Source organism: Emydura macquarii, unplaced genomic scaffold (assembly GCF_026122565.2).
Source record: "Emydura macquarii macquarii isolate MOO-44397 ecotype Brisbane River unplaced genomic scaffold, CSIRO-AGI_Emac_v2 contig_1644, whole genome shotgun sequence".
NCBI classification, from domain to species: domain Eukaryota; kingdom Metazoa; phylum Chordata; order Testudines; family Chelidae; genus Emydura; species Emydura macquarii.
In genome coordinates this window covers 14610019-14623578 of record NW_027131781.1, presented here as the reverse complement: position 1 = coordinate 14623578, position 13560 = coordinate 14610019, and positions in this window count along the sequence as shown.

Sequence of the window (13560 nt, the reverse complement as noted above, 5' to 3'; positions counted from 1 at the left end):
TTCCTGCTCAGGACTGAAGTAGGACAGAGCATTAAGAAAATGCCTTGTTCTCTAGGTAATATTCAACTTAAAATAATTGTTCAACTCTCATTGTTGAAAACAGAGAATAATCACTGTGGGAATGGAACAGTTTCTTCCTCTGGAATGAGGTAAAAAGATCTCATGCTTGCTGAGAGTGGGGGAAAATCCCTTTTTTGCTGAATCTGTTAAAAGCGCAAAAAAAAAAAAAAGTGTTTTCCCAAACACATGCGTTTTACTGTGGTGAAAGGCCGTTTCTTTTAGCAAGAGGAAATGTACCTTTGCATGTAAGCAAGTGCCCCCTCTATTTTTTTGCCAGCTCACAAAGCTGGCATGCTGGGAAAAGGAAATCAACTAGAACTGAAAGGGAAACAATTCCTCCTCCCCGTTTTTCATTACAGTGTCTACATTTTCTTGCCTGTTCTAAAAGGCCTCATTTTGCAAAACCTCTGTAAACAACTGCAAATCTGCCTGCATTCCACTTTCCTTTTCAAGAAGTGAATGTGAATGTTACCAATCTAAACGTGAATGCAAGAATGTATCAGCAGGAAATTCTGCACCATCCCCAATTTCACCCACTTTTGCCAAATTGTCTTTAACCTATGAATTTATGCACCAAACGTTGGTGAACATTTATTCGGGCCTTGATCCTGGTAATGCATAAACGAGTAGTCCCACAGAATTCAATGGGACTACTCACATATGTAAGGTTATGTATGTTTGTGTTTGAAGGATCAGGGCCTTAGATTGGAACTAAACTTCTGTGGGCAGAGACAGTTTTATGTTATGTTTGCACAATGTCCAGCACAATGGACCCCAGGGTCCTGACTGTGGCCTGAGAGTGCTAATGTAATGGAAATATTGTATAATAATAGTGAAGGGGAAGATGGGGTAGGCACTAATCTCTCTGAAGCTGATATGTGTACTCTGTGGAGTAGATGAGTCCAACATTTGTGTCTATTCCCATAATCTCAGTGAATTTCAATAGTTGTTGTGCAAAATGGAACAGTCAAAGATTTCTACTATAGTGGCTTCTGGTTTCATCAAAATCATGGACCAAATGCTAAACTCCATGCTCAGGATAAGGACTGTGTAAAAACTAAGCAAGTACTTCTGGATTTGGCCTCTGTGATGAAAAGTAATTTAAAATACCCTTGTAGCTGTCACCCAGTCAGTAACAAAAACCTGTTTTCAAATGGTTACAGTTTAACTCTTTCAGATCTGCAAATGTATTATAGACAAACTCAAGAAGGACTCGACAAACCTGAATGTATTTCCAAAACATTGTCCGTGAATCAATCTTCATCTACATATGCTGTCCATAAACCTAGCTACTTTGTTGCTACCCTATTCATAGTTTACCATTTGAGTTTACAATTATATGCAAGGCAACCCTATGAATTACAAAGCTGCTCCCAGGAACATAATATTTATATTCAGTGCAGTGAGGCTGCAAAATGTAAATAGTCAGTTTAGCACCATGGCGAGAGCTTATTGATGATACTATTTATACTGAAAAATTGCACACCTTTTGAAGTCACAGAGCCTCGAGGAATGGACTGACCTGCCTCTTTGGGTGAGCACTGCCAGATTCGGGACTGGGGCGGATGGCATAATGGGATGGGAGTCTCAGTTTGCAAGCTGACTTTTCTGCTCCGCAGCACGCTGGGAAGGATTGATTACTCTGCTCAGAAAGCAGAATCAGCAGATGTTATTGATGTGGGACTGGCGTTATCCATAGCACATGCTGTTGATGTGGAGAAATACCACATATGGCATCATATTTTAATTCCACCCTGCCAGATATTTTTAAATGAACCTTGATAAATGAACCCCTCCCTCAGTTCTTGGTTCGCTGACAGAAGCAGAAGTCCAGAGTCCAGCAGCAGGCGATACTATGGGTTTATTGAAGTAATCAAGCAAGAATCCCAATTCTTCACACCAGTCATTTTCCTTCTTCCCACCTTACTTCCTTTGACCTCAGTTTTTATAGTGTATCTTAACCAATCATTTTCTTTAAAATATTACAAGCTAATTCTTTAGCCAATCCTAACATATTGTAACATAATTCTCTAACCAATCATACCCCATCACCTTAACTGATTACAATTAGTTATGGACAGACAGAAACAATCAAAGAATCAGACAGAAATGATCAGAATAGTGGGTACCATAATGACCAAACAATATGAAATGTAGATTCTACAACCACAACTGTTGACAAGTGTTTAAAAACCAGACAAAATGCTATCAGCAAAGTTTTCTTTAAACATTCTAAGATCCTTCCTTTATGTGGAGGTGTTTCTATTTGTATTTGTTTCTATTTCTATTTGTATTGATCCAGCTTTTCTAGTAGCTCTTTTTCGTGCCTAGGTTACTGTTGTAACTTGTGATAAAGGGCGAGACACATTGAGTCTTTGTCTTTGGCTCAGTGTCACATTAGAAATCAATTGTCTAATGGAAGGAAATGATTTCCAGAAATCCTGTTATGGTGGGAGGGAATTTTGTTTTATTTTTGTTTGGGTTTTGTTTTCACTCTATTCTTACTGCTCTATTTAACACCAAAATAACAAGACTGTTAGGCTGGCTACCGAGTCCCCAGATGGCCATAAGGAGAACTTGGTGCTATATTTATGTGATGGCTGTATCATAAAAATGGATACACAAATGCTTTAAATGGAGAGCTGGGCTTGAACTAAACCTCAAGACCGACTAATGGAATGGAGATGGCTGCAGGGGAGGCATTTAGAATCCAAAAGAGGATCCAGCTCCACATTTCCAGCTCTATTGTGTGTATGTTTCTCAGCGAGAGAGAGAGAGAGAGAGATCCCAAGATCTATAGGACATTAGGAACCAAAGTAAGATCTGGAGGTGACTTTTGCAGATGCCCCTTCCTCTTAAAGGGGGCAATTGGGAATACCAAACTTTGGAGGGTTTGAAATCCTGCTCTGGACCTGAATTTCCCAGCATGGCTCCCTCTTTGTTTCTAAAACACACTGACACCATACAAGCAGAAAACAGGACTTGGCTTAGTCAAGTGCATTGTCATGTATTTTCAGGGAAAGAGTTTTCACTTATTACAGCACCTTTCATCTGAGGATCTCAGTGCATTTGACTAGCGTTACCTAATTGAGTCTGCCTCTCTCAAACCAAGCACTCTTCAGCAGTTGTACAGAACCTGGCTTCCTCTGTGCCCTACGCTGGCCAGCTCTGTCTGAACTTTGTTTGCTGTATGTATCCTGGGGAGTATGGAGGGAGCATTCCCTGCTTTCTCCATAGCACAGGGATTCCCATTCTGCCTGATCCTTGTGCAGGATGTGTGTGATGGGAAGGGTAGCTCTTTATGCCCTCCCTTCACTGTACAATCACATCAGGGACAGAATCTGAATCTGGCTTTGTGTATTTAGTTGCATTTTGTCCCAGCATGGGAATGTGATATGAAGCAATGGAACCACCAAGCACAGTGAGGAGGGATGGTCTTGTGGTTAAGGCACTGGACGTAGGGGGCTCAGGAAATCTGGGGTCACTGTCTAGTGCTGCCACAGCGTCACTGCGTGACCTCGGGAAAGTCACCTAATCCCTCTGTGCCTTAGGTCCTTGTATGCACAAGGGACCGATACAACTTTTTTCTCATTCTTTCTCTTACTTGTCTGTTTAAACTGTACAGTCTGTCGAGCTAGGACTCTTTCTTGCTTTGTGTTTGTACTGCAGCTAGCACAGTGGGGCCATGATCTTGGCTGAGGCCTCTAAGACTATCGTAATAAAAATAACAAATTGTAATAATGAGAGATTCAGAGCCTAATTTTCAGAGGTCTAAAATATGTTCAACCATGATTGTGCTGTGTGTCAAGAGCTTTAATAGTGGAGCACACAAATCATCTGTTTTCAGTGTTGTAACATTTTTAAGGATAGTTGGTGGGTTTTTCCCTCTTTGCTTTTACAGTATTCAAATAAAATACTGTATAGAACAGCAGGTAATGGAAATCTACCTGCTGCTATTACTTTGATAGCAGCCTGCCTGGAATACAGCACTCAGGTTTGGCCGCTTCATTACCAGGAAGAGCTAGACAAATTGGAGACAACTCAAAGAGCAGCTAAAATGATTAAGGGCTGAAAGGATTGATACATGAGAAAAGCCTATGAACTAAATATATGTAGCTTGGCTGAGCAACGACTAGGGGCCCCGTAGCCATGTTCAGATCTAGGAAATAAACACTACGGAGGGAGCAAAACTATTTAGCAGGAGCAAGGGGGGTTAGCTAGGAGGAACAGGGTGAAATTAAGCAAGGGAACATTGAGGTCAAATATCAGGACAAAAGCTCTGTTAAACTGTGAAATAGTCTTCCCAGGGGTGTGGGGGAAAAGTGCCATCCCTGGAGATACTTGAAACAAGATGGTTGAAAAGTTATTTAGTTTATTTTTTGCTTTGTTCTCTGTAACAGAAAAGGAATAGGAAATGCCTCTCCTATAAGCTAAGTATTTCTTACAAATACAAAATAATAATGGCAAATAATAAAAATATTATAGGGAAGAAACCTGTGACCTATCATAATAAGTCTTGTTCCTTTCATTTTTCTGATCCCTGTGATTCTCTATCACCATGGAAGGAACTTCTGATGTGAAAGCTAAGTAGCCTTGCTTTTCAGTGCATGTTACAGAACATGTGACAAAATCCACAGCGTTTCTACCAAATTGTAGAATATTTTATCATAGCTCTTGGTCTGTTTATAAATCTCAATCTCATGGTTTCTCTTTGTGGAATAGTCTTTGTTTGTGTTACCCAGTACAATGTGTGTGTTTTCATAGTCATAGATTCCAAAGCAAGAAGGGATCATTGTGATCATCTAGTCTGACCTCCTGCATAACCCAGGCTGTAGAACTTCCCCAGAATAATTCCTAGAACAGATACTTTAGAAAAATATCCAATCTTGATTTTAAAATGGTCATTGATGAAGAATCCATCATGACTCTTGGTAAATTGTTCCAATGGTTAATTATTTTTACCATTAAAAAATTACACCTTATTTCCATTCTGAATTTGTCTAGCTTCAACTTCCAGCCATTGTATCATGTTATACCTTTCTCTGCTAGACTGAAGAACCCATTATTAAATATTTGTGCCCCATGTAGATACCTATAGACTGTAATCAAGTCACTCTTAACCTTCTCTTTGTTAAGCTAAATAGATTGAACTCTTTGAGTTTATCACGCTAAGGCCTGTTTCTAATTCTTTAATCATTCTCATGGCTCTTCTCTGAACCCTCTCCAATTTATCAACATTTCTCTTGAATTGTGGTCACACCAGTGCCAAATACAGAGGTAAAATAACCGCTCTACTCCTACTCAAGATTCACCTATGTATGCATCCCAGGATTGCATTATAGTAGTTCTTTTGGCCACAGCATCGCACTGGGACCTCATGTTCAGCTGATTATCCACCATGACCCCCAAATCTTTTTTAGAGACACTGCTTCTCAGGATAGACTCCCCCATCCAGGAGTGCTGGAACAATTTATTTAGTGGGGATGCTGAGAGCCATTGAACTAAACTGTAAACCCTGTATATGACGGAAACCACTTCCAGCCAGGATGTGCTCCTGCACCCCCAGAACTACCTAGTTCAAGCACCTCTGCCCCCATCTTATAAGAATGGCTTATATTCTTTTTTTCCTAGATGCATACATTTACTTTTAGCAGTATTAAAACATATTTTGTGTGCTTGTGCACAATTTACCAAATGATTTAGATCACTCTGAATCAGTGACCTGTTGTCTTCATTATTTACCATTCCCCCACTTTTGTGTCATCTGCAGTGATGATTTTATGTTTTCTTGCAGGTCAGTGATACAAATGTTAAATAGTATAGAGCAAAGAACTGATCCCTGAAGGACCTCACTGGAAGAACACCTGCTTGATGATCATTCCCCATTTCCAAATACATTTTAAGACTTATCAGTGAGCCAGATTTTAATCCATTTAATGTGTGCCATGTTAATTTTATATCATTATAGTTTTTAAATCAAAATGTTTTGTGGTACCAAGGCAAAAGCTTTACAGAAGTCTAAGTATATTACATCAACATCAACGCTATTACCTTTAACAACCAGACTTGGAATCTCATCAAAAAAGATATCCAGTTAGTTTGACAAGATCTATTTGTCTATAAACCCATGTTGATTTGCATTAATTACATTACCTTCCATCAATTATTTGTTAATTGAGTTCTGTATCAGTTGCTCCATTATCTTGTCTGGGATCAATTCCTGGCTGACAGGCCTATAATTACCTGGATCATCCTGTTTACCCTTTTTAAAAATTGGCACAACATTAGCTTTCTTCCAGTCTTCTTGAACTTCCCCAGTGTGCCAAGACTTACTGAAAATCAGCATTAATGGTTCAGTAAGCTCTTCAGCCAACTCTTTTAAAACTCTTGACTGCAAGTTATCTGGATCTGCGGTCAACTATGCACTCAGATTACACAGGGACTGGGACCATGCAACTGCATTTTCTCTGTGGAACTGAGAGCCTTAGAAAAGAAATAGTTACAAAGAAGTGCGAGGATGGAGTGAACCTTTGGTTCTGCCCCAATCCACACTGTTTACTCTGGCCAGCTGTGCTCAACTTTTCAGCAGATACAACAATGGGCAATAAGTGCATGTCCATCCTTGGTATGAGTTAGTCAATCAGGCAGATTTGAAACTGATCGACTGGACAAGATAGACTTGTTGGGCAAATACTGCTGTCCAGGGAAGGTGTACAGAGCGGAACTGGTCAGAAGTTGCGGATTCAGCAAAACTGGAATGTTTTGCAGAGAAGGCCTGATTCTGCCAAAGTTCCAATGGAGTCCAGTCACCAGTTCAAAACCCTGCCTGCCAGTCAGGTTTATGTCCAACCTGTGTGATTTGCAGCCAGTTTGCCCATCTGGCTCCATGGCAGCCAGCCATGTGGGCCGTCCTGGAATTCAGGCTCCATTCTCTTTCATGGAAAATTTCAATTTTTTCTATATTCCTAATCCAAATGGAACCAAAATTTTGAAATATTGAAATCCTCCATAAAACAGAATTACCTTTTTCCACCCAGCCCTAGTGCAGAGCTTTGGAGGAGATGTCTGGTGGAGGAAAGGACTGGAACCATGTATGGAAAATCTCAAGAGAGCCCAACTTTCTGCATGGTTTAAAGTGACAACACAAGCTATGTGGAAAATAGTAGGTATCAGGAAAATGGCTTAGATATGCACAGTCCAAATTATTATTATTGTTATTGCTACTAATATTGCTATAGTGCTTGGGATCCCCTGTCATGGACCATTGTGCTTGGGATCCCCTGTCATGGACCATTGTGTTAGGTACTGTACAAACAAATTGTCGAGACAGCTCACGTGTCCACCTAACGTGCTACATAAAGAAAAGCTGCATAGTTCAAACTAGTAGGTTGACTAAGAAAGCAGTTGTTTAAGTTAAATCCTAATAATGCAGGAACTTTGAAAACAATGCCTGTAAGAAAGTGAAATTAATGAGGAAGATAAAGTGATAGTGAATGTGCCATTAAAGTACCAGAGGGCTATTTTAAAAAATATCATTAAAAAACCCCACACTCCTACCCACAACAAAAGCCTCATTTAAAAAATATATTAAACCACTTTAACACATTTCTGTGTACTTCTGAAATATGTTAAAGGGCTTATTTTATCTACTCCTATCACTGTTAAGAGCTAATCTGAACATATTAATGCACTCACATTATGAAAATCTCTTTTCCATTGCAATAAAGTAGAGAAATTAACTTAGAGATTGTACATGTTCTGATTACCACAGATGATCTATTTGTTCAAGTTGAAGGTGCAGCTAAAGGAATGAATGTTGCAATGGAATGCTGAGGCACACAATGTTGTTAGCCCTGATTCATGACAGTGCTCAAGGCAACCAATGAGATTCAAGCACATGATTAATGTGCAGCATGTGCTTCAGTGCTGTCCTGAATGGGGATGCTTTCCAGAATCAACACCATAATCAATGTAATACTGCTAAAAAATCCCCCTCCCCCCCTCCAAAAACAACAAAGCAATGTTTCCCAAGAGGAAAAATATCAGGCAGATAACATCAGTCATATCATCTGGCATCACTGCGCCAGATCAGATCAATGAGAACAAATACAACACCTATTCAAGGTGTGTGACATTCACACCCATGCAACAGTCCATACACCAACACTCAAGCCCTCAAAACAGGGCTGAAAGTGGAATGCAAATGGTAAAAGCCTTGTGCGGGCTGTACATAGGGGTGTACACATAGCCTGAAGCTAGCATTTCATGTTGTGTTTGCATTCTATCCTCGGGGTATTTTTTTTTTTTTTTTTGTAAAACTCTTGGTGATGTCAATGGAAATTCTGTGCATAGATCAAGGGCAGTATACAACATATTCAGGGAATCCAAACATGCTGAACACACTAATAGACACAGGACCATGGGTTTTGTGGTTGTTTACTCTTCTTGCTTGAAAAGAATTAGAAATCAAAACAGGTTTCCTTTAACTTTCTTTCATATGCAACAAATTAGGAAGGAAATGCAGAGGGGCATGAGAGTCTGTAGAAGGTTATTATGGCTCTGGGGGAGTGGGAGAGAGTAAGAGAAATAGATTAGAAGAGCAGAAAGATATATTCACTGTGCAAAATGTGGAGGATCTGAGGAGTCATCTGATGCCTGCTGAGAAAAAATGAATGTGTGATAAGATTTTTATCTCTAACAGCAGAGTTTGGAAATTCAATCCTTTTTCTTAACATCAGATAAGTCAGGGTTTCCCCCCATCCCCAACAACAAGCAAAGGTCAAAAAGGTCAGTAGATGTATGGCTAGCTTTAAATCAATGAAGTCTCACCTGGAAGGCTGAGTTTTGAATGTATCCAGGATGGGGGGGAAAAGGTGTAAATTATTTTGATACCGTGGTTGTAAATAGCCGAGAGGTCTCAGCCCAATTTCTAAGGTGTCGCATGTCATAAAGTCTGATAAATTCAGCAGTCTCAGTGCTGGGGATTTAGGCAATAGAGAAACAAAGCCATCAGGCTGTACAGCAAGATGCTTACTGGGCATTTCTCATCCCCACCCATTGCAACCCCTCTTTGAAGCAATTTTGAGATTTAATTACATGCAGTCACCTGTGTTTTGCAGTTTAATATAAATGGTTTTGTAAAATGTTGTGAAATGCAGGGAGAGCTTATATTAGCCTGTAGGGTTTCAGCGTGGAGTTCTACTGACTAATACAGTTTAAAGTTGTAAGGCTCGATCATTCGTCTAAGAAGAGAACAAATTGATACCAGTTTTAAAGATTTGCAGACTGCTATTTGGGCTCATGCCTCTCAGAAACAGCAAGTGGATACAACAACAACAGTACAATGAGCCACAGCCACCTCCTTCCTACGCTGGCATAACGTGAGTTGAATTCCACTGAAGTCAAATGAGTTACTCAGCTGTAAATGTGATTGATTCAGGCCCAGAGTTCTGAAACTCACTAGATATGGAGGCAACGCCTGCCCCAAATGTTAACATAATATATAGACAGCCCCAGTTCTGCCCTTTATTGTCTTCCTGTATTCTGTGCATGTAAAACATGACTAATAAGATTAAACATTTGATATGTAAAGCATAAATATGACTTTTTAGTAGGACACATAAACATGGCTCTTTTTTTTTAAAAAAAGCTGTTGTTAACTGGGTCTCCACTTTGGAACAAATAGTGACATGCTAGCTGTGCTGATATAAGCATGCTGTATTGTAGAATCTTTGCCTGCTATTGGGAATTTTAGTAACCAAACTCATTTTGGAAACCACTCATCAAAATGCTGCTTGGCATGAGAACACAGAACAATTATGTAGCTATAGCAGGTGTTGGTGTTATCACTAATATTTCGGGACAGATTTGGATCCCCTAATTCACACTGAAATCAGTGGGTCTGCTCTTGGAGTCAACTGCCATTAACGTGTGTAAGGGAATCACAATCTAGTCCCTAAACAGTTAATCCAAACTGTGCTCTGAGCCATCTTCTGATTATCTACAATATTTTGTTTGAAAATAAAAGGGAAATGGTATCCGAGGAAAGCATAAAGCTTTTTTAAAGGAAATGTGATTCTGAAAGAGCATGTGGCAGTTATTGAAAATGCATTAAATCATAGCAAACAAGGCTTCGGAATTACCCTACAACCAATTTATTTTCTATTTTCTTCTCCTTCGGCCACATGCTGGTTTTATTCAATCAGGGAATTGACAGGGGATTGATGTTCTTCGTTCCTTGAAAGCCACCTATACAATGCTGGACAAACCAGTCCAGCAACAAACAAAAAGACAACAGGAATACCAGCTCAGACTGTGTGTGTGTGTACTGATTTTGCAGTTGTCGCTGAAATGATTTGGGTACCTCTGCACATCACAGGTAGCCAACACTGCAGTAGAGCAAAACCTGGGACACAGGTTTTCTGTTGCTCTAAACCTTGTGTCACCATTTACACCCGTGCTGAGGAGGTATAATATGTTATCATTCTGATCTGGCGATTTTATACCCGCTTGGCACTGGTGGAAAGGAGTTCATAACTTGGTCAAGGGAAGTGAAGAATTGGGCCCAGAATACAAGTTTAATTTTCCTCAGGTAAATAAATTACATGATAATTATGCCTACTGTACCCTGCTCTGGTGATACTTTACTTACTTAATGCATTTCTAATGCACTCATATTTTATTGGCTGCTGCTTGCTGTATGTATGTGGTGGTGGCTTGTTGCCAGTGCATTGGATTTCAGCAACAGAAGTTGTCAGTTCAAAGCTTGCTTGATATTGTTCTTTGCTCTGGAGAACTTTTTTTTTTTTTCAGTTGTCACAAGGCTTCTCTGTGCTCTTATCACTGTTCCAGCAGGGCCGACATGATTTATTTTTACACCTTCTAAAATGTGCTACATTTAACAAAAAAGCGTATGTCACTAAGGAAAGAAATACAATAGGTGATGCAGAAATAATGTCCCACCATTCATGTGGGTGAGTACATAAAACTGCTACATGTATTACACCCATGCTCCTTGCTATCCTCTGGCTACCCATTTGTTTCTGGGTGCAATTCAAGCTGCTGGCTAGAGATATTTCAGTAGACTGGGTCTGGGCATGGTAATCTGAAAAACCACCTCTGTTCTTGATCTCTCCATAGCAGTCAAAATCAGTTGGGATTTGTGAGATCTCTGATTCTGGAGAGAATTCTTGTGGGCCAACGGCCATCCATTCTGAATAAAGTGTCCTTATTTCCTTTGACAGTTAGCTAGAGTCAAAATTTAGCAGCCTTCAGGGCAAAACATAAGGTGCATCTGTTCAGATGGGTGTTTGGTGAAGGCAAGTCATAATTATGCTGCAAGAGCAATGGAAATGTGACATTCTATTCTATTCTATTGGCTACAGGTTCTTATTCTGTGTTCATCACTATACTGTCCAGCACCTTCCAGGAGTGCATTAAGCTTCAGTGTAGATTGTTGTGCTTTATATTAATAGAGCTGTTTATAAATAATGTGAGGTGTCCAAGTGCTATGGTGATGGGCATATATAAATACCTGTACAGTTATGCACTAGGCATTCCTCATAGGCTGTGCAAAGTAAAACTCCCTTAAGTCTTGAACTCAGTCTAAACATTTGTTGTCTAAAAGGGGGAAAAAAGACATTTTTGGGGGAGAATTTATTGAGCACGCAACAAAATTTTACAGTGAGTCAGCAAAAGGTACTCAGCCTTGGGGTTTGTATACATGGGATAGTTTGGGTCTGTCCACAGTATTTAATCGCTTTCAGGCTGACACCTCCACTTGGATGGCGGTGATTTCCTGATGATTCGCAGCTACGGGATAAAATGTGTGCAGGGATTTGGACTAGCTTTTGATCTGGCCACATAATTGTTTTCAGTTCTTCTGTTAAACACCCTTCAGCAAGTGCGTTTTTGAGACTCTCTGGGTGTTGAGTGACAGCCAGCCAAAGGCATGGAAAGCCAGGGCAGGAAAATAATCCAAAAGGAACAAAAAAGATACAATGTGTTTGCTTGGAAGCTGGGAATCCCCCACACTGCAACCAAGGGCAGTGCCAGGAAGTGGCAGATGCACACTGCATGAGCAGAGGAAGACAAATGAAATGTTGTGAGGACTGGGATGGCAGTTTCAAGTCTACGTGCATTCCTCCCAAAGGTGCCCTTGTACTTTGTAGTACATCTGCTATGCATAAAGAGAGCTATCTTTCTAGATAGCTATGGGACCTCAAGCTAAAGAGAAGATGTAAGGCAGCACAGCGAAGGTGAGGAGAATTAGGTTTGCTAATGGAGAGAGTAATGTCTACTGGTTACAACAGGGACCTGGGAATCAGGATTCCTGGGTTCTTTTTCCACCTCTGCAACTGATTTGCTGGGTGACTTTGAGCAAGTCACTTGGGCCAAAATTTTCAAACATTGCCACTAATTTTGGATGCTGTAATTTTTGGGTGTCCAACTTGAGGCACCTAAGGCCTGATAGAAATGCTAAGCACCCCCAATTCTAGCTGAAGTCAATGGGAGCTGTGGGTGCTCAGCACTTCTGAAAACTAGGCTCAAGATGGCTCCAAATGGGCACCTCAAAGAGAAAAAAGACCACTTTTGAAATTTTTGACCTTGTCCACTGAATGGTTGGGCATAGCCATCTAACAAATAGGGATAACACTCATTATCTACCTACCTACCTACAGGGGTGAGGGGAAGTTTTAAGGTATAAATGTTTGTGAAATGTTTTCAGATCCTTTTATGACAACTACTACAGAAGTGCTAAGTATTATTCATTATGATGTTATTATCCAAGGAACTAATGAGATGTGATCATTCTAAAGACTGGGCCCTATGTATGCGTTAAGGTGTCTGTGTGACTTTCTCCTCATCGATGTTCAACTATTTGTGAAGAGGAAGGACTTTGTTTTACTGCGAGCAAGTGCTTGAATATCTTGTATCTCTCTTTTTCATATTGAGCATATCCCCAATTCACTTTCCTAGCAGGGATAAACTCATGTCAGAGAAAGCAGCTGGGGAAATCACTTGAAAAGATGACATTAGAGACAGATCGTCTGAACTGATAGTTTGGGGAAACTAAAAAAACCGAAAAAACAGCAGTCCTTGTGAAAATTATTTTTATTTGCAGACCACGGATTCATGAAGTGCAGCTATCTGACCTCAAACTGCATTCCAGATTAATCTCATTGGAGCACGGTCACCTACTCTCAGCAGCAAGGTAATTTTCTGGGTGGCTGCCCAAGGCCAGGCCCTCACAGTCTTGCCCAATTGGTGGCAGAGTTCAGCCACCAATCATAGGTAGCAGGGCACAACTGACCTAAACAATTGTTCCTGATTGGACCCTGTGCTTCTCTGCTTAGATGCCAGGGAGAACATTATGGCACAATATAAGATAGCAGTTTTCATCTAAGGATCTCAAAGCACTCTACAAAGGAGAGTAGATATCATTATTCCCACATCACATTGCTATATTGAAATGACTTAATAGAACTACACGGACTTACA